At 35.3% G+C, this 18,789-nt stretch overlaps 1 protein-coding gene across 2 annotated transcripts in view; it reads left to right on the forward strand.

Moving 5' to 3' along the window:
- The window catches only part of LOC138693789 (uncharacterized), a 180,436-nt gene extending 169,595 nt beyond the window's left edge, over positions 1-10,841 (forward strand). Inside the window, exons 2-3 of one of the 2 annotated variants that reach the window (XR_011330447.1) lie at positions 3,597-3,725; positions 10,047-10,841. The gene's annotated coding sequence lies outside the window, so the exon portion shown is untranslated. The remainder of the gene's footprint in view (positions 1-3,596; positions 3,726-10,046) is intronic. The other variant, XR_011330446.1, reaches the window with a different exon arrangement.
- Positions 10,842-18,789: the final 7,948 nt, after the last annotated feature.

Below are 18,789 nucleotides of genomic sequence, written 5' to 3' on the forward strand. Positions count from 1 at the left end.
GATTACTCTCCAGATAAAACTTTATTGAATACCGGTGTTTTAAATGTCATGAGTACAGATATTAATAAATAATTATAAATCATGTGGAAGAAGAGGAGATAGAAAAATTGCAGGATGTAGAGGTGACTGAAGAAGATTCCAGTGCTTTTAATGCTAGGCCTACAACTGATGTCACAAAATAAAATATTATGAAAGTAGGTAAGGTAAAGAAAATATATTCACGTAAGCAAGAAGGAAGCAGCCTAAAATGCAAAAGAAAATGCTATTTCTTCTATCTCGGAAAGCATATTAGCTGTTATGATGGACACGCAGAGTACCTTGATTTGCTCGAAATTATTAGTTTCTAAACAATATTGCAGCCAAAATCTGAAGGTGCATAATTTCATAATTTATGTTTAAAAAAATACAGCTGTTTATCTTTATGCTTGGCATAAAGCTGAAAGTGGAGTTTCTTCTAATAAATTTAATAATAATAACAGTTTTATTTCCCCTGGCAGAGTTAAGGCCATCAGGCCTTCTCTTCCACTCAACCAGGATTTTACGTCATGTGTTATTGATTTTATGACGAAGGATCTGATTTACAAGAAGTTCATTCTTATCTCAGATGGTTGTTCCTATCAAAATAGAAATAGGGTACAGGCGAGTGCCTTATCAGACTTTTCCATGAAACATACCGGTAATGTTGTGATTGAACAAATAATTTTGGAAAAGGGACATACCATGAAGGAGGTGGACAATGTCCACTTGACTTTGGAATGTTTGTTTTTTCCACCCATACATACTCCAGCATATTACATTAGCAAAATAAAGGTTGCTAGGAATAACATAAAGAATCCCCATCCATACAAAATCATCTTGATTATACATTTTTTTAAGAATTTTGAAGATGTCCAGAAACTTTTCTTCAATCAGGCCTGGCAGAAGAGCTAGAGATCCAACAGTCATCGATATTAGGGGCTGTTTGTAAAGAAGCTGAAGTTTTCTATCAGATTAAGCATGAAAGGGAGTTAAAACAGACGACCTTCTTAATCTATAAAGAGGACCTTTAAAATTTGATGAATCGAAGTTTGTCATACATAAGAAGTATCACTATTTCTACGACAATTTGAGTCATTAATAACATCACCACAACAATAAATTTTGTCAGAAAATGATTTAAAGTTAAAAACTGAAAAATTACGAATATTCATCATCATCATCATCACCGTCATGCACTGTGTCACTGTGGACTACTAGAGGTGGAAGTTAGACTGAGAGGATTCAATCTGACATTAGAACTGGAATCCGGTGTGGCTTAGTGGATAAAGTATCAGCACATAGAGCTGAAAATCCGGGTTCGAGTCCCGATTCCGGAGAGAATTTTTCTCTGTTCTATCCATCCTTCATCATATGACAACGCAGAATTCCAGCACGGAAATATCATATGTACTTCGGTACTTCACTATATAATATACACGTAAATAATCACTTTGTGATTTAAGATGGCGCTCATTCCATTGGATCCCAGCCACTTAGTCACTCGTAATGAGTGCACCTCTGCACATAGCGTGTTGGACATTCTGCCACTGTCACACATCTGTGACACAGTGCATGAGGGTTGACCACTGAAGGGAAACTAAGAGGTGGAACTTAAACTGAGAGGATTCAATCCGGCATCGGAACTGGAATCTGGTGTGGCTTGGTGGATAAAGTGTCAGCACGTAGAGCTGAAAACCTGGATTTGAGTCCCAGTGCCAGAAAGAATTTTTCTCTGCTCCACCCATCCTTCATCCTTCATTAAAGGGACAGACTAAAATGTTTAGTCAGTTGTATCCACTCTTTTCAATTGGATTTTTGTAACAGAAATTGGGTCCCCACTTAATGTAAAGGAACTACTGTGTCGCCACCTTTTTTCAGAATATGGAAAAGACAGGTGGAAGGAATGTGTTGGGCACATTAAAAATAATAACAAACAATATTTTTCTAGTTCTAATGTAATAGACAGAGAAAATGACAGAATAATTTCGTTAGGAGAATATTTAACTGATAGCAGTGATGCATCAGATGACTTGTCAATCGGTAGTGATTAATGGAGGGAAACTCCGCCTTCAGTGAAGTGTTTAGTACTTCCCATAACGGAGATTCGTCAGTTGTTAACCTAAAGTTGCTTCTCTTCATTTCCTCATAATGTCCATAATGTTTCTGCCCCACACAATGCCACACTCCACACAAAGCACTTAACCAGTCACTTTCTTAGTTCTTTTTCTAATAGTCCGCAGTTTCTCTTCCAATATCACTTTTCAAAATTGGTTTGTAAAGTGAAAAGGAAAAGTAGAGACAACTTTTCAAATATATTATTACTTATGTTCCATCAATACAATAATTTTGAAAAAGTTCAAAGTCATATGCTGAAAAGTGAATGTTTTTTTTATATATATATAAAGACCAAAGCCTCTTTGCCATTAAAATTAAATTCATTATATTCAGTATATTTTCGCTTTGGATTCAAAGTAATTTAGAGAAGAAATATGATAAGAAGAGAGCATTTACTATTAAGTGATTCAAGTGACGAAGAACCCAAGGAAAGAATATAGGCCTACAGTATAAAAACATGACAAATTTCCATAATCGAAGTTTGTCTCAATTCTGAGAATATTTTCGAATTACGCCAACTCAAGCACATATTCTTGAAAAAAATTAGCCTGTTCCAGAACCAAATACAAGAAGTTTATCTTTTTCATCCAAAGAACCATTTATTACTCGTATGTCTTCATTGGCTACGAGGAAATGGAGCTCAAGAACAAGAAATTGCAATGACTACTGATATGCAAAGACTTTGTAGAATGAAATGAAAAGTGCAAAGCAGTCTCTAATTTATGGTGGAAGAGAGAGATTTTTTTTAACTTTTGAAAAGTTAAAGTGAAATGTTGCAAAGTTGAGATGTTTCGAAGTTTAGTGGCGGAATAGGTCCCTGGTCAGCTTCACTGCCCGAGATCCATTTATATTCTACACAAACATTTAAAGTAATGGTTAACCATTTTCTAATTAAGTGTGGTTGGTATTATTTGACAGAAGATGGAATGAAATTTCAGGATTTTCCTCGGAATTCCCTGACATTTCCTGTAATTTACGAAATTCCCTGACATTTCAACAGCATCAGCAGTTACATTGCTGCTAATACATTTGTTATATTGTACTGTTGGACAGCTGTTGTCCTTCAGACAGGTGACTCTTCATTGAAAAAAAATGCATCATCGTTCAGAATCAGAAAGTAGTGAAGTAATCATGTTGCTAGAACTGTTGTTATCACATGTCCAGAAGTTTGCCGAATTCTTCTGAGAGATACAGTGCACAAAATTTAATTAAATGTTGTTCAGTCAAATGGAATCATTGCTAAAACTTGCACTTGAGAATACTCATTCAAAAGTAAAACTTAAGTTTTGCTTCATCTTGTAAGAGGTAGTCAAATAATATCATAAATTCACAATCTGTATCCCTAGTTAATATACAATATGAATCCAATATTTCCTTTCCTTCTTTTGGTTATTTAACTCTTCCACTTCTGCCTCTTTGCATAAATGTGCAGAAGCTATTATGTGATTCATTTTAATCTGTAGCCATCTGATTCAACTCCGATAGCTGGGAGTTAAAGAAGATACTCTGATTCCATTTCATTCAGCTAAGTAGGAGAGGACCTTTAAGCTGTTCACAGTGACGTTGATTGATATGCAGGGCAAGTCATGAAGGTAAGCCATACATGACCTACGTATAGCCTACTGTTTGGCAGTATGTTTAATGACTCTTAGCTGCTTAGTGCCAAAGCTAGCTGATATACATATTACATTTCAAACTAAATCTGTGCTTCAGTGGCTGATCATGATAATATCTTTAAAAAATATTGGAGTGCAAGAGGTCAAATGACTTTATTGTCAAATGCCTGGCATTAGAAAACAACAACAACATTTCAAACTTCAATCCAGAACATTTTACATTGACTTACCTTGTTCTTTGAGTGTGAATCTTTATTTAACAACATGTGATTATTTTACAAAAGTCAATTTTAAACTGCTTGCCTTCAAATTGTCATAATTATTCCATAATTTCTTCAGTTACATCATGGAGTGTTACAATATGTTCCACTGTTTCTAAAGCAGTAAGAGCATCATTAAAGAACACAAAATTGGTGGAAGAAAGCACGGGCAGCTTGAAGATTCCACGAATTTCAAAGCAGATCGCATCTTAGCAAAGAACATATGCTGTATTTTTGTGTTATTCACTTTTAAGGCAAACCTAATTTCTAGCAAAAATTGATTTAGAATGTACAAATGACGTTTCTTATCTCCTGGGCTTAAAATATGATCGTGTAAGTGTGAAAAACCTATAAACGAAAAAAGTATAACCGAAATAAATTAACATGGAAAATATAGAAATTTTGTTGGGACTTCAGAAAAACATGTATAAGTGTGAGAAACGTACAAAAGAAGTTTTACTGTATTTAGGAAGCTTCATTTCTTCAGATTTTACGCGATAAAATTACTGAAAAGTCCGTATAATTAAAATAATATATTATATTTTGAACCAAATAGGGCTTACACCCATTATGGTATCACATATTTGGATCAGCTTCGCCATTCTCAATCCTTCAGGCCATAGGAAGGCAATTCTACATTATATGTATGTACTTTTTGATATTACCCATGAAAATTATTTAATTCTGGCTGTTTTATATAAAATATGAACAAGTAAACTTGACTTGGGTACTATGTTCAGTTATCTGTGCCATAGTAAATTATTATATAGCCTATTATTCAATCTCAACATGAATTGAAGTTCGCAAATATAAAAAATGTTTAATATTTCATTATAGAGGCATGATTTCTGTTACAGTGTGTCTAGAGAAATAATCTTTCGTTCAGCCCAAGCAAGCTAATTTCCTTCTTTAGTTACAAGAGAAAAGTCATCCTGTGTATATTATAAAATCCTATCATGCATTAAAAAATTAAAATAGATAATAAATAACACTGCAGAAACTTAAATTTACAAACTCTGCTTCACTCTTCAAAATTCAGCACAAATTAGCATCCTAACATTCAGCAATTCAGGATTTTATTGTTACACGCACATAAATGAATTCAGTTATATGACATTTAAGGCATAAAGTGTGCAAGTAAATATGATATTTCATGCTAACTTAGAAATAAATTGTATTTATTATAAACATGATTACGAAATGCAGTGCATCAAGCTGTGACATTTTACTAAAAATCATGCTTTACAGCACTTAAGCTTCATTTTACATGAAAGGAAAATTAAAATAGTAACTTAAAATAAGCACACAAACTTAACATTTCATTCCTGTATTGCAATAGTAAACATATTCAAGACCTACTTGTGTTTGTTTTGTAATTCTTCTTTTTCGGCGATCAATTTGCTTAACTAATCTTTCAGACTTGCTATAGTTGTTCCTTCCTGGACAGTTTTCTTGATCTGTTCAACTTTTTCCAAAAGTTTTGAGTGTTCAACATCCACCTGAGTCTGTAGGCCGTGCAATGCCTGTATATGATATTTTGCCACCTCGCTGTGCAAAACTGTTGAAAAAAGTAATAATGTGTAAAATGAAAGGAGTAAAATATTTAAAAACAAGCATTTTCTGCAATAACAAAATGATACAGAATCAAAGAGATATTAAACATTAACTCATAGTAATAATTGTTAGATTTAACACCTTCCGCTTGAGTCAGGAGTGTTCCTTCCTCTCAAGAAGCTCCTCTATCTTACTTTGAACAGCAGATCTTCTTGAAGTATCATGTTCTACTTGGTGTGATGACTCTTCTTGCTGCCTTTCCTCATCATTCTTCTTATTTAAAGCATGTACGTAGTTGTTCTTGACAATCACTGTACCAGGTTTGTACTAATCCCTGTAACATAATCTTAGCTGTGGTATTCTTTCAACACCTCTTACAAACTGGTCATAAAGCAAAAATCATGGAAAGGATGGTCATAACTCGTGTAATGTATCATTTAGAGACACGAAAGTTATTACCAGAAGAGCAACATGAGTTCAGACCTAACTCATCAACAATACACCCCATAGACCAATTTATTCAAACCACCAAAGAAGCTTCAACCAAGGGTCAAGCACAATAGCAGTTTTCATAGATTTCAGAAACGCATTTGACAAAGTTTGGAAAAAAAATTATTAAATAAAATGAGAATACTAGGTATAAAAGCTGTAATAAGCACTTCATCTCATAGAGATGGATCAGACCAAGGTAGAATGGAAATAACTCAAAATGGAAACAGACAGATGCAGGATTACCCAAGGCACAATATCTAGCTCTACTCTCTTCAATATATGTTCATAAATGATCTCCCAGCAGCAGTAAATACAAAAGTTGACAACAAAATAGTTATCATTATTATTATTATTATTATTATTATTATTATTATTATTATTATTATTATTATTATTATTACTACTAGAGACGAGAATTTCATACACTATAAAAACCCAAAATATGCATGCATTTATGCACTTTCAAACTATGAAACATGCACGATGAAGCAAAAAATACATTAAAATATGGACTTTTATTTTTGTTCCAAATTCCTTTCTTCACTTCACTTCACTTTTTTTTTTTTTTTTTTTTTTTTGCATAGTTAGCAACTAACAACATTGGTTTCTGTGAGGTTTCTGTGCTTGTCAGTCAATAATATGTTTTTTTAAGCAGAGAATTACCTCTCTACATCGCAAGAAGTTACAGGCGCAAACTTGAATGAACATATTTGTACAGTGTCAGACAAAACTCTTCATTCAAATTTTCGCCACAAATAACCTTCTTCACTGAACAAAAGAATCCGTAGTCCGGGTTCACATTTATGACCCTGTCCAGTTTATTTTAAAGAAGTTTTGTAATGTTTTACAAAGAACAACTGTCATAAAAAATATTCGGAGACAGAATAGCAGTGCTTACTCTTTACTGCAACAATCACAGGATACCACATCCCTACATAAATCCTTTCCTTTAATCCACTGTGCAAAGACTACATTTTTGGAACCTTTAATTGGAGGCATATTGGAACCACATTAACACACGCAAACAGAATAAACAAACACATTAACCACTTACGAGGTTCACACATGCAAAGACAGTTTAGCGAATGATTTCAATTTTAGAAGAATCTAAATTGTACCTGGTACTGGAAAAGAAAGAGAGAGAGTATTTACAATCTCCTTTCGACCTGAATTATTTGTCGGCAATTTCCTTAAACCCTCTATACTTTCTCTCTGCTATTCTCAAAATATCCAACGTAATAAATCAATTCTTGACATGCATTCTGTAGAGGGTCGTCAGTAAAATGTTTAAAAGTGAACTTCTGTCCAGGGAAAGGTCTTCTAACATCTTATTGTGCAAATCTTAACATTTTATTATTTTTCTGTTATTTAGTTTTTTTTTTTCTTTTCCTTCTCAATCCTGATTCCTGAAGCTAAAATAAGGAACATAACGAGGTGTCCACTCAAAACCATTAAAACTGAATATAATGTACCTATATTATTAAGCTAACAAATTGCTTAAATATGCATTATGCACGTTTTATACCCAAAACATGCAAATATGCCCGGAAAAAGTACACATATTTGGAACCGGAAAGTAATGAAATGGATAAGTACTAACTTTGAGCTATGTCCTATGTTCCTATAAAAACATGCATTTGCATGGAATTCTCGTAATTATTATTACTCGTACAGTAGTTATTGATCCAATAATAATAGTAATGAATTATGTAAAATATTATTGAAATAAGGAAACAAAAGTTGATATTGTAAAAGAAAATATGTAAATTGCAATAACTAACAACTGTAATGAAATGAATATGTGAGCACAATTTTACGCACGCAGTAATCAGTGGGATGTGCGCCTCTTGTCTAATTCTACTGCAATGATACACAGAGCACTCTTAATCCAAGTCCTACCTTAAGTGATGCTGATGAGGTGTATTCCCTGCAGCTGCTGCACACTGGGTCGGTTTGATGTGTTCCCATACGGTTGCTTCAAGAGTGAAATTTCTAGTTCTAGACCTTCCGTTGCCTCATTCATTACATCTTTGTGTTGTTTATTTAGTTCCTAAAACAATTAAGTTTGAATTTGCATTAATTTTTTTTGTAAATATGGCTAGTTTTAGATTTTAATATCGTAAGTATAATCAAGACATGAGAAGAAATTTTCCCCTTCATCCTCTCTTCTTCGAAGTGAAAAGTGCTCAAGTCAGTGTAATATGCACTGTGTCATTCTATCCATTTCATGCACTGATAAGAAAATATATTCCCTTTGTTTTAGTGAAACATAACACCAACATGTCTACAACAGATACATAACATTTAATATATTTCAGCTTTTCATTGAGTACAACATTAGAGATTTCTAGAAAAGAACTATTTACACCAAAAATTAATTTTAGTATATATGCAATTGTACTTTTGATAATAATATACCTTTGCAAATATGCTCTTAACGTGAGGAATCTAAACATGATTCAATTGTTAATCCTAAAATACTTTGGATTATACAGAGTGATTTATATAGAACTGACACATTTCTTTCATTAATTGTTTCAAAACCAATTGTGCTAGCGACAACTTATTACACCTAAAATGTAGAGGAATTTTGGGAGATTATTTACCTCTATAGCAAATGTTGTCCGGCGTTCTAAAATCCGGAGATCTCGGTGGCCACAGGTTCCTGGAAATTATTCGGTCGTCACATAACCGGATAAATGGAACCATGCTTCATCTGTGAACCATGTGATGGACAATATGGCAGGATTTTGCACAATGAACGTCTGAAACCAAAGACAATAAGTCACTAGATGCGCAGATGTTTATGTTTTATTCCTATTGTTGGCAGCTGTTTTCGACATTTTGTGTCAACGTGAAAATCCAGTACACATTAAATCAACGACTCTTCCTTGTGAAGCAATACTGGATTACGAATTCAATTACAGCTACTCAAAGGGCATACCAGAGAGAATTTGGTGTTCGCACTCCTCCCAAAAGAAACACAATACTGGGACTGGTAAACAAATTGGAAACAACTGGATCTCTGGTGAGTGAAAAGGGCAAGCATCGTTCATCTAGGCTTCCCACGGTTGTTGACATAAGAGCACAACTGGAGCAGTCACCCAAAAAATCATTAAGACGTTTGTCGCAGGAGACAGGGTACACCTACTCAATGTGTCAGAGAGCCTAAAGCCATATAGGGTTACGGTTGTTCAACAGCTACAGGAACCAGATAAGGATAAAAGATTGAATTATTGTCGTTGGTTTCAGATGTTCATTGTGCAAAATCCTGCCATATTGTCCATCACATGGTTCACAGATGAAGCATGGTTCCATTTATCCGGTTATGTGACGACCGAATAATTTCCAGGAACCTGAGGCCACCGAGATCTCCGGATTTGACAATGCCGGACAACATTTGCTATAGAGGTAAATAATCTCCCATAATTCCTCTACATTTTAGGTATAATAAGTTGTCGCTAGCGCAATTCGTTTTGAAACAATTAATGAAAGAAATGTGTCAGTTGTATATAAATCACTCTGTATTATTTTAACATCTCTGTCTGAACTGCATTACTGCGACATTTTCCTGCAGTAATAATAATCCGTGGTGCTACGGCCCGTAAAGGGCCTAGACCGACCAGCCGGCTGCTGGCCTCACGCACACATGTCGAAGCAGAGGTGGACAATCATCCAACCAGAATGGAGGTATCGTGTGGTTAGCACGATGATCCCCCCCAGCCGTTATAGCTGGCATTCGCAACCGGATTTCGCTACCTATCGTAGCTCCCCAAGTGCATCACGATGCTGGGTGGGCACCAGTCCCATACACTAGACGAAATTTCATGAGAAAATTTCTTCCCTCATGAGGATTCGAACCAGCGCGTATTCCGTAACGCGAGTCCTAGGCAGGATGCCTTAGACCGCGACGCCACGGCGCGGGACTTCCTGCAGTAATACTCCAAATAAAAATATTATCATATGAAGATGTCTTCTCTCATTGTTACAGCATCTATCACAAGATTCACAAGAAGCTCAAAGCTTGTGGCAGAGCCGTCCATGAGGTAATGAACACCACTCAAGTTTGAAAGCCCAAGATGACAGGGAGCCACCTAATTTCAGGGAGAGGAAGACTCACAATGTTCACACAAGCAAGAACTCTGTAAAATCACATATTATTGTACCAGTAATTATGTTTTAAGAAGTAGGTTACTATTGAAGAGTTATTTCCTTCTTTGTGGGGATATTGCAATCAAATTTACTTCTCAGTTTATTATAGAAATTTAATATTAATTAAAATTTTGGCGAGAGGGGAGAGCCCTAACAAATGTTTGTGAGGGGAGGTGCAATTCCTATGGATGGCCCCAGTTCGTTCCTTTTTTGGTGTTTTAATGATGTCTTATGCTTAATTTCCAATGCTTTTACTCATTTAAATCTAAGGACATGTTATGTCCCTGAAGATGAAACCAGCAATAATTTCAAAACGTGCGAATCTAAATATACAACATAGTCACAAGCTACACTACAAACCTACTAAAATTTCACAAAAATTAAAACAAGAACTCTATCTGACGTAGGAAAAGCAATTCCTTTCGAGAATTTACTCTATTTTTGTACCGAAATTTTAAAATATGCATTATATTCGAAATAAAACAAAATTACTCTGTAATAACTTTTTTATTTTCATAGTTCCTTGATAACAATCAGACGCATAGAAAGTACAGTCTAGCAACAGTCTTCATGACTCAGCATGATTGCAACTAGAGTAGGACAGCAGCATTAGTGACTAGTGTCACCAAGTGTAGTGAGGTTTAGAAGCTTGTTCCACTACGTCTGTTTTCCATCTGAGACTTAGTATTTCGTGAGTGTGCTATCCCAATGAATAAGTTTTTAAATACCGGTATGTATAAGAAACGTTAACTGGACAAGGCTCAACCTAGTGTTTTCGAGAAACCAAAACCGAAGTACAGCAAATATGACAAGAGGTATCTGGACTTCGATTTCATCAGTGCTACTGTTGGTAATGAAGAAAGACTTCATTGTGTCATTTGTCTTAAAAGTTTTGGCAGCAGACTGTACACAGCAATTTACAAGGTAAGAATAGACAATACTTTTCGCGTAAAGCAACGGAAATAAAATTGCATTTTTTCAACAAGTGTCTATGCCCAAAAAATAATTATTAGTGTCCCACAAAGTAGCATATTGTGTAGCACATTGCAAGAAACCCCACACCATAGCAGAAGAACTGATTCTGCCTTCAGCAGTTGATAAGGTCTCGATGACTGGTGAATCTGCTATTAAACAACTGAGAAGTATACCTTTGTCCGATAGCACGATTAGTCATAGAATAGCTGACCTGGCTGTTGGTATACTTTTTAAAACCTTTCACTAACCTACTGTATAACTGAAGACATTTTATGACATATTATAGGACTCTAAATTATTACTGTCACATACTATTTGAATGTGCATGAGGAGGAGATTTATACAGAGTAATAGTTTCATAAAGGAATCCTTTACTCCTGTGTCAATTTTGCAACAGGCAATTGAACAATGAAGAGGGTTCGTGGTGAGTGAAGGGTCTGCTAAAAAAGTGGACTGTATAAACACAAACTGATCAGTTGCATATGAAAAAAAATGAAGTACAGGTGGGATATGCCCTATGTTTAAGAAAGGAGAGAGATTGATGTGTGATTATTATAGAGGGATTACATTACTTAATGTTGTACATAAAATTTTATCATCAGTTACACTTGAGGGAGTTAAGAGTGTACACTGAAGAGATCCTTGGTGAATGCACTGATCAACACTCAAAATGTTTCGAAGATTAAAGTAATCAAACTTTTACTAAATTTGGGTCACTGATCACGAATATGACATTAATTTTTGCCAATTGGTTCTGGTTTTGGCAATATACGTTATGACCAGATGTGCTCTGTCCTTTACAAATATTACACGAAATCGAGGTTTATAGTAGTTTTACCACCCCAAATGAGAAGAGACTCGTTTTAACACTTAGGGATTGCTTTACCACAGACAAAGCTAGCTTCACAACAACCCCAGACAGTTGCTATTCAAGATTTTGTGTCTAAAAACGTGATTTCTTTACTGTGTTCCCTTATGTGTTATTCAGTTTTGCACACTCGGTCATGGTGAGTTCCTACGTGATTTTCTGTCAGCGATATTTTTATCTGCTGTTCTTAAACATGATGCATATATGTGTAAACAGTGAGGTCAGTTTTTGTTATGTTTTGTGGTGAAGAGACATTTTCTAATTAAAAGAGATATATTACGCCAATTATAAATAAAGTATACCATCTGTATTTTGGTTGAAAGTAGGGGATATGGACAAAAAGTGGACATCACACACTTGCTGTAATACTTGTCCTACCAACTTAATGGGATTGGCTATACTGAAAAAGGCCATCTATGTCCGTTGCAGTCGCCATGACATGGAGAGAGCCAATGGACCATATAACAAATTGCTATTTTTGCATGATACATTCAATTCAAGGTCTTTCCAGAAAGAAAAAGTGGATTGGTAATTATACCAATATCCAATTAGCTATTCGTCCTGTACCACATTCTGAAGAGTAAAGAGCTACCTATTCCACAACCGACGAGGAGCATAAGGCAGAAAAACTCGATGTAGCTATGTCATATCCTGCATCTGATTTGTCGAGGTTACAAGATCTTTACCTTACAGTCTATATATCCTCATCGAATCTTCATATGATTACTGATCACAACATTAATAATAATAATAATAATAATAATAATAATAATAATAATAATACCGAATATTTTCTTCCATTACTTATAAACTATAACCAATCCAGCATTTTTAATGTCATTTTCATATTCAGCAGCTAAAAAATGAACAAAGGAATGTACTTTTCATTCCCAAAGCATAAAATAAGCTAAAATTTGTCTAGAGATATGAATATGGTTTTCAGGATGGTTGCAGTACCTACTACTGATCAGATATTTGTCCTAAGGCAGGCAATGGAAAAGTGTTATGAATATAACATAGATCTACAATTCCTATTTATAGATTATTAACAACTGCTTGACAGTGTTCATAGGGTTAGAATGTTACATGTACTAAGAAGAAATGGAATTCCTGAAAAATTGTCAGACTTACTGATATTACAATGAACGAAACTACAAAAGTTATGATGGGTAACAAGTGCAGAGAACCCTTTTTAATAATTTCACGTGTGACACAAGGAGGTGCACTATCTGCAACAGTGTTCAACATGGTATTACATGAAAGTGTTAAGGAGTTAGAAAGAAAAGGGACTATTATTAATAGGCTATGGCAAATGTGTGCCTATGCAGATGATTTAGTAATAATAGCTCGAAATTTAACTGCACTGACAGATGTATTTGTTAAAATTAAAATGAAAAACAAGACATTAGGACTGAAATTAATTAAGCTAAAACTAAATACCATATATGAATGGTTATAATGGAAAAAAATTCGCTTCGGCGTCGGGGATCGAACCCGGGACCCCCAGTTTTACATACTGGGTGCTCTAACCACTGAGCTACACCGAGACTCAATCACCAGCACTATATCGAATCTTTCTTCTTTGGTACTTTTCCTTAGTGGCCTTACTCCATGTTTGACATATGTTGACCCATATACAGGGTGATTCAGGACCTCTGCAACAAACACTGGGGAACAATAGATCTCGCAATGAGGATAATTTTTCGTAAAACAACCCATGTTCTCCAATGCCTCGTGCAGAAGCTACACAACATCGAAAAAATACAGGTTTTAGTGACATTTACAGTTAATTATGAAATGAATGATTTATTTCTTCAAGGACCCTTGTGGACAGGTTACAAGTATCCTGTCATTTTGCTGCCCCATTTGAATGGAGTGCTCTTCGGAACATGCTTCTGCTGCTCATGGAGGATGTGCCCTTCACGATGTGAGGAGACATGTGATTCAACATAACGCCCCAACACACTTCAATCTGGTTGTATGAGAACATCTGAACATCTATGGGGAGCAATGGATAGGGAGAGCCGGACCTGTTGCGTGGCCAGCGTGATCACCCGACTTCACGCGCTTATTTTTTTTCTTTTGGGACATGTGAAGTAATACACCACTCGAATTGATACCAGAGAGGATCCAACTATGCGAGTATTAGCTGCTTTTGATCAAATTCGACACAGGTCAATAACCACTACTACGATGGTGTAAAGAATGTAATCAGGTTCAGGGTAGACACTTTGAACACGTGTAACTTGGCAGCAAATACACTTGAAAAATAATTAATTTCATAATTGTTAATGTCACTAAAACCTGTCTTTGTGTTATCCTCATTGCGAGATCTATCGATCCCCAGAGTTTGTTACAGAGATCCTGAATCACCCTGTATATTAAATAAATTGTCATTCTTTAGGACAAAAATATTAATCTTTATGTAAATTATTCGCCATCAGTGCAGTCCGGCCAGCAGTCACTCAAATGAGTGCGTTCTGGGTATAATGACAATTCACTTAATATACGAGTATATGGGTCAATATACCGTATCAAAGGAAAAAGATTCGATCCAGTGCTGGTGATTGAGCTTCAGCATAGCCCAGTGGTTAGTGCGCCCAGCACGCAGAACTGGGGTCCTGGTTTCAATCCCTGGCATAGAAGTGAATTTTTCTCCATTGATAAGCAATGGTAACCATAACAGTTAATTCTGTAGGATCAAAAAACTAATCCTTACGTAAATATATGAAGCTCTCTGTGGATTAAAAAAGGAGATCGTTTCAAAATCTTATAAGTTTTCAAGGAGTGAATGACTTTACTTACCTGGGGCTATGGTTAATAATACAAAAAATTTGAAAAAAAAATTGGAGAGGAAATTAATAAAAAACTAATGGCAGGTAATTTTGAGAATATAAAATTATTGACACCATGAATATCATCACGAGTAACAAAGATTAGACTGTACAAAACTTTGATACGACCAATTATTCTATGTTATGGTGCAGAAAGCTGGACACTTTCACAGGCAGACAGCAATAAATGAAACATTTTTGAAAGGAAATTATAAGATGCATTTGCCGAACAATTGATGTTGGAGGTAAGTGGAGAATCATAAATAACGGAGAAACTGAGAGAATATTGAATAATGAGAATACTGAATAATTTCAAAGGAAAAATTGTTCCGGGGCCGGGTATCGATCCCAGGAGCTCTGGTTGAACGTACCAGTGCTCTATCAACTGAACTATCCAGAAACTCCACCCGACACCATCTCAATTTTTCCCCTTATATCCACACAACTCGACTGGGCTAACAAGATGCCAGAGACCCACATCGAGTGCACACAGAATCTGTGTGACTTGGAATTGTGGTTTCCTGTTAACGTATAATAACTCGTGTAAATTTAGACCTGGTGACTGTGGCAGCCATTCCATGATCTCAACTTCACTGCTCTTTGTATGTTTTGAGTCAGTGTCTTCATGGAAGACAAATCCCCTCCCAACCAAATGTTTTCCAGACAGGACTGCACATCTACATAGTATGGTGTGGTACAGTTTTTATTCAGTGTTCTAATAATTTCGTAGACTTCACCCACGTAAGTGAATGAAAAACACCAGATCTCACTCCACGTTTCACCATTGCTGTGACACAGCTTGAATGCATCTGTTCCATCGAGGATGGTCGAATAAAACGCTTGTCTATGTTCAAAGACTTAACATTTTCATTTGTCAGTCCAAAGTAGCCGTTTTCAGTCACCAATAGTCTTTTGCATACCAGAACCCATTCAAGTCTTTTCTGTTTGTTTCCTGTCCTCAGAAGAGTTTTCATAATAGCAGCCTTTCTCCACAGATTGGCCACCTGTAGACACCAGTGAACTGTCCTCACAAATATATCTGTTCTGTGGCATGAAATTAATTCTATTTGAAGTTCAAGTGCTGTCAATTTTCTATTATGGTTACTTTTTAGAATAAATGAATTATCCTCACTTTCAGCAGTAACTTGTGGGCGTCCAGTCCTTTTTCTAGCTTTGTTTACCTAAATGTTCTTAAATCCCTCGATTGTGTAGTCTTCACATCAGAATGTATTAACTGTCAATGACTTATCTGTGCTTAAACATTGCCTAGGGTCAATTTCCTAAAATGAAATTGATTTTTATTATAAATTGTATAATTAGAATTCATTGGGTAATTAGCTAAGTCACAGTATTTTCAGTAGGCCTATAAATAATGTCATAAGTAAAAATAGTCGCCTACTCTTTCTTGGGAAAAAGACACTTTGTAGAAACACAAAATTAAATTCTGTATTGTTGTTATTATTGATCACAGTACTAACAGTGTCACCACAATAACTACAATACTACAAAGAAACAACAGTACAGGTGTGCTTAAACAACTGTCATACGAGAACGAGGAAATCCTCACGTGCCAATACTGCTGACACATGTTGGTGTGCCGATTCATCATTTAACAACAAGAATTTTGCTCCAACTTAAACAATATATCCCTTATGGTTTGGTGTATGCTGAATCCAAAAATGCATCTATTTTCTTCGTATCACGTAAGGTTTTTAAGATATACTTTGATTTCACTTTGCGATTAGCGCTCCCCCAAGAAACACCTGGCATGGGTTGTAAACCAAAACAAAAGCTAATGCATTTTATGAGTTTATGACTTATTTCCGGTTTCTTATGGTTGTTGGCATGTTCTTTTGTACTTCTAATAAATAAACAGATATTGGTCTTTTGCATTCAGTAAATTTCATGACAATTCAAAGTGAGGTCTATGCAATGTACAAACAAGGGTGTGGTTTTTACTCATTTAAAAAAAAACGTTTATCATTTTGAGTGACGGAAAATTAAAAGAGGCATTTTCATTGGTCCACAAATTCACAAAGTTATGGATAAAGCTTTGTTTGGGGAAAAACTTTCTGTTACAGAAAAAATTGGCATGGCGCACTTTCAAAGATTTTTGCTAAAATTTCCTTAGAAATTCTAGGGGGCAGACAACTACATAGAACTTGTTGTGGAAACCATGTCAAGTGCATATGAGAAAATGGGGTGTAATATGTGTCTCAAAATACACTTTTTACATCCTCATTTGGATTTCTTTCCTCCTAACCTTGGAGCAGTAAGCGACGAGCATGAGGAAAGATTTCATCAAGAAATATCTGAAATGGGAAGGTGATATAAAGGAAGATCATCATCCAGCATGCTTGCAGACTATTGTTGGTTCCTTGTAAAAGACAGATCTAGTTATAAACAGAAGTCATCCAGAAAATTCTTTTAAATGTAAGTTCAAATTCCGAGATTTTTTCATTATACGCATGAAATATTTTTATTGCTGTTAAGTTTTAAACTATGTAACATCATTTTTGTATTCAGTACACATTTTTCAAGTATTATGAGGCATTTTGAATCCCTAGTGTGTTGTAATTTTACCAGTAGCAATGAAAAAATAAAGAAGTGTTTTCATAAAAATTGAATTCATTTTCCCTGGAAAGTGATACGTGATGGGACAATTTGGATTTTAAATTCAGATCTAGGGCACACATATTAGTAATATTCATCTCTTTTTGTTTCGGAGCAAGACAAAAAGTAAAAATTTGTTGTTCAGTGAATTATCCATGTTTTGTCTTACGAAGAACATAATTATATTGGTGGCGTTAAGTTTGAGTCAAAGACAGGCTATCAAGTTTAAATAATGCAATTAATTGATTTGTCTGGATAGAGAGAGAGAGAGGATGTGTTTGTGTGCATGCATGAGAGTGATATGCAGGGGCAGCTGGCCCTAATGTTCTACTGTGCTATGGTACACTGGTAATTTTGTTAAAGTACCGGTACTAATTCTTTTTCTCTCTAAAATGAGTTGTTTATTACAATGTAAATATAAATTTATGTTTATATTATCCTCTAAAAAACTTTATGATACATCACAATCTCTAGACTCTTGCCACTTGGTATAAAGCAAGATCGCTAGAAGGCATTAAAGTCACCTGCAAGCTACTATGAGAAATAGCAAGCAAGAGGCAAAAAATGGTGTTTGTGCATGTCTCTCCTACATTTTCTACAGCTAGCTCTAAGAATGCTTCCGCAGTCTGAGCAGAGAGAGTGAAGTGTTTTTGTAGTAAACTGATAAGTGTCTCGTATTTTTTTCCAATATGTCTGGAACACGTAATATGATGTACAGTGACTCAGTTACTGATATCTGTTCTTTGATAAAAGTACTGTTCATCATTGACCTTCAACAATTTAAAATGACCCTCAAACATTATGCATTGTACACATCTTCAAATGCACTACTGAAAACATCAATCCATTTGAAATACCGAAGTTGGCTTTCGTACCTCCTCTACACTCTACCTTTGAAAAAACTATCATATTCACATTAGGACCCCACTCAAACCAAGCAACTCTTGTCTGATGAATTTCCTCTATCACTACAAATGACCATGTTATTCAGGTGGCCTGAAGTGGCTCACCCAGTGTATGAAGAATAGGCATGAACGTTTCAAAATTATAAACTACATTAAGTTTTGTAGGGCTTTCGAGATTGCTCTGGGAGGCTATATTATATATATGCAACAACCTGCAAGCAGGCTATCTATCACGAAGACCATCCCTCCACATACAGTATCTTTGCATAATTAAGTGCATCTGGGTCATAATTCCAAGGATAAGGTGGACTGTTAATTTTTAATCATAAAAAAGTAGTTTGCTTGCATCACATATGGGTCAGAGGAGTTAATTTCATATTTCACTCA

Source organism: Periplaneta americana, unplaced genomic scaffold, assembly GCF_040183065.1.
Source record: "Periplaneta americana isolate PAMFEO1 unplaced genomic scaffold, P.americana_PAMFEO1_priV1 scaffold_21, whole genome shotgun sequence".
Lineage (NCBI taxonomy): Eukaryota > Metazoa > Arthropoda > Insecta > Blattodea > Blattidae > Periplaneta > Periplaneta americana.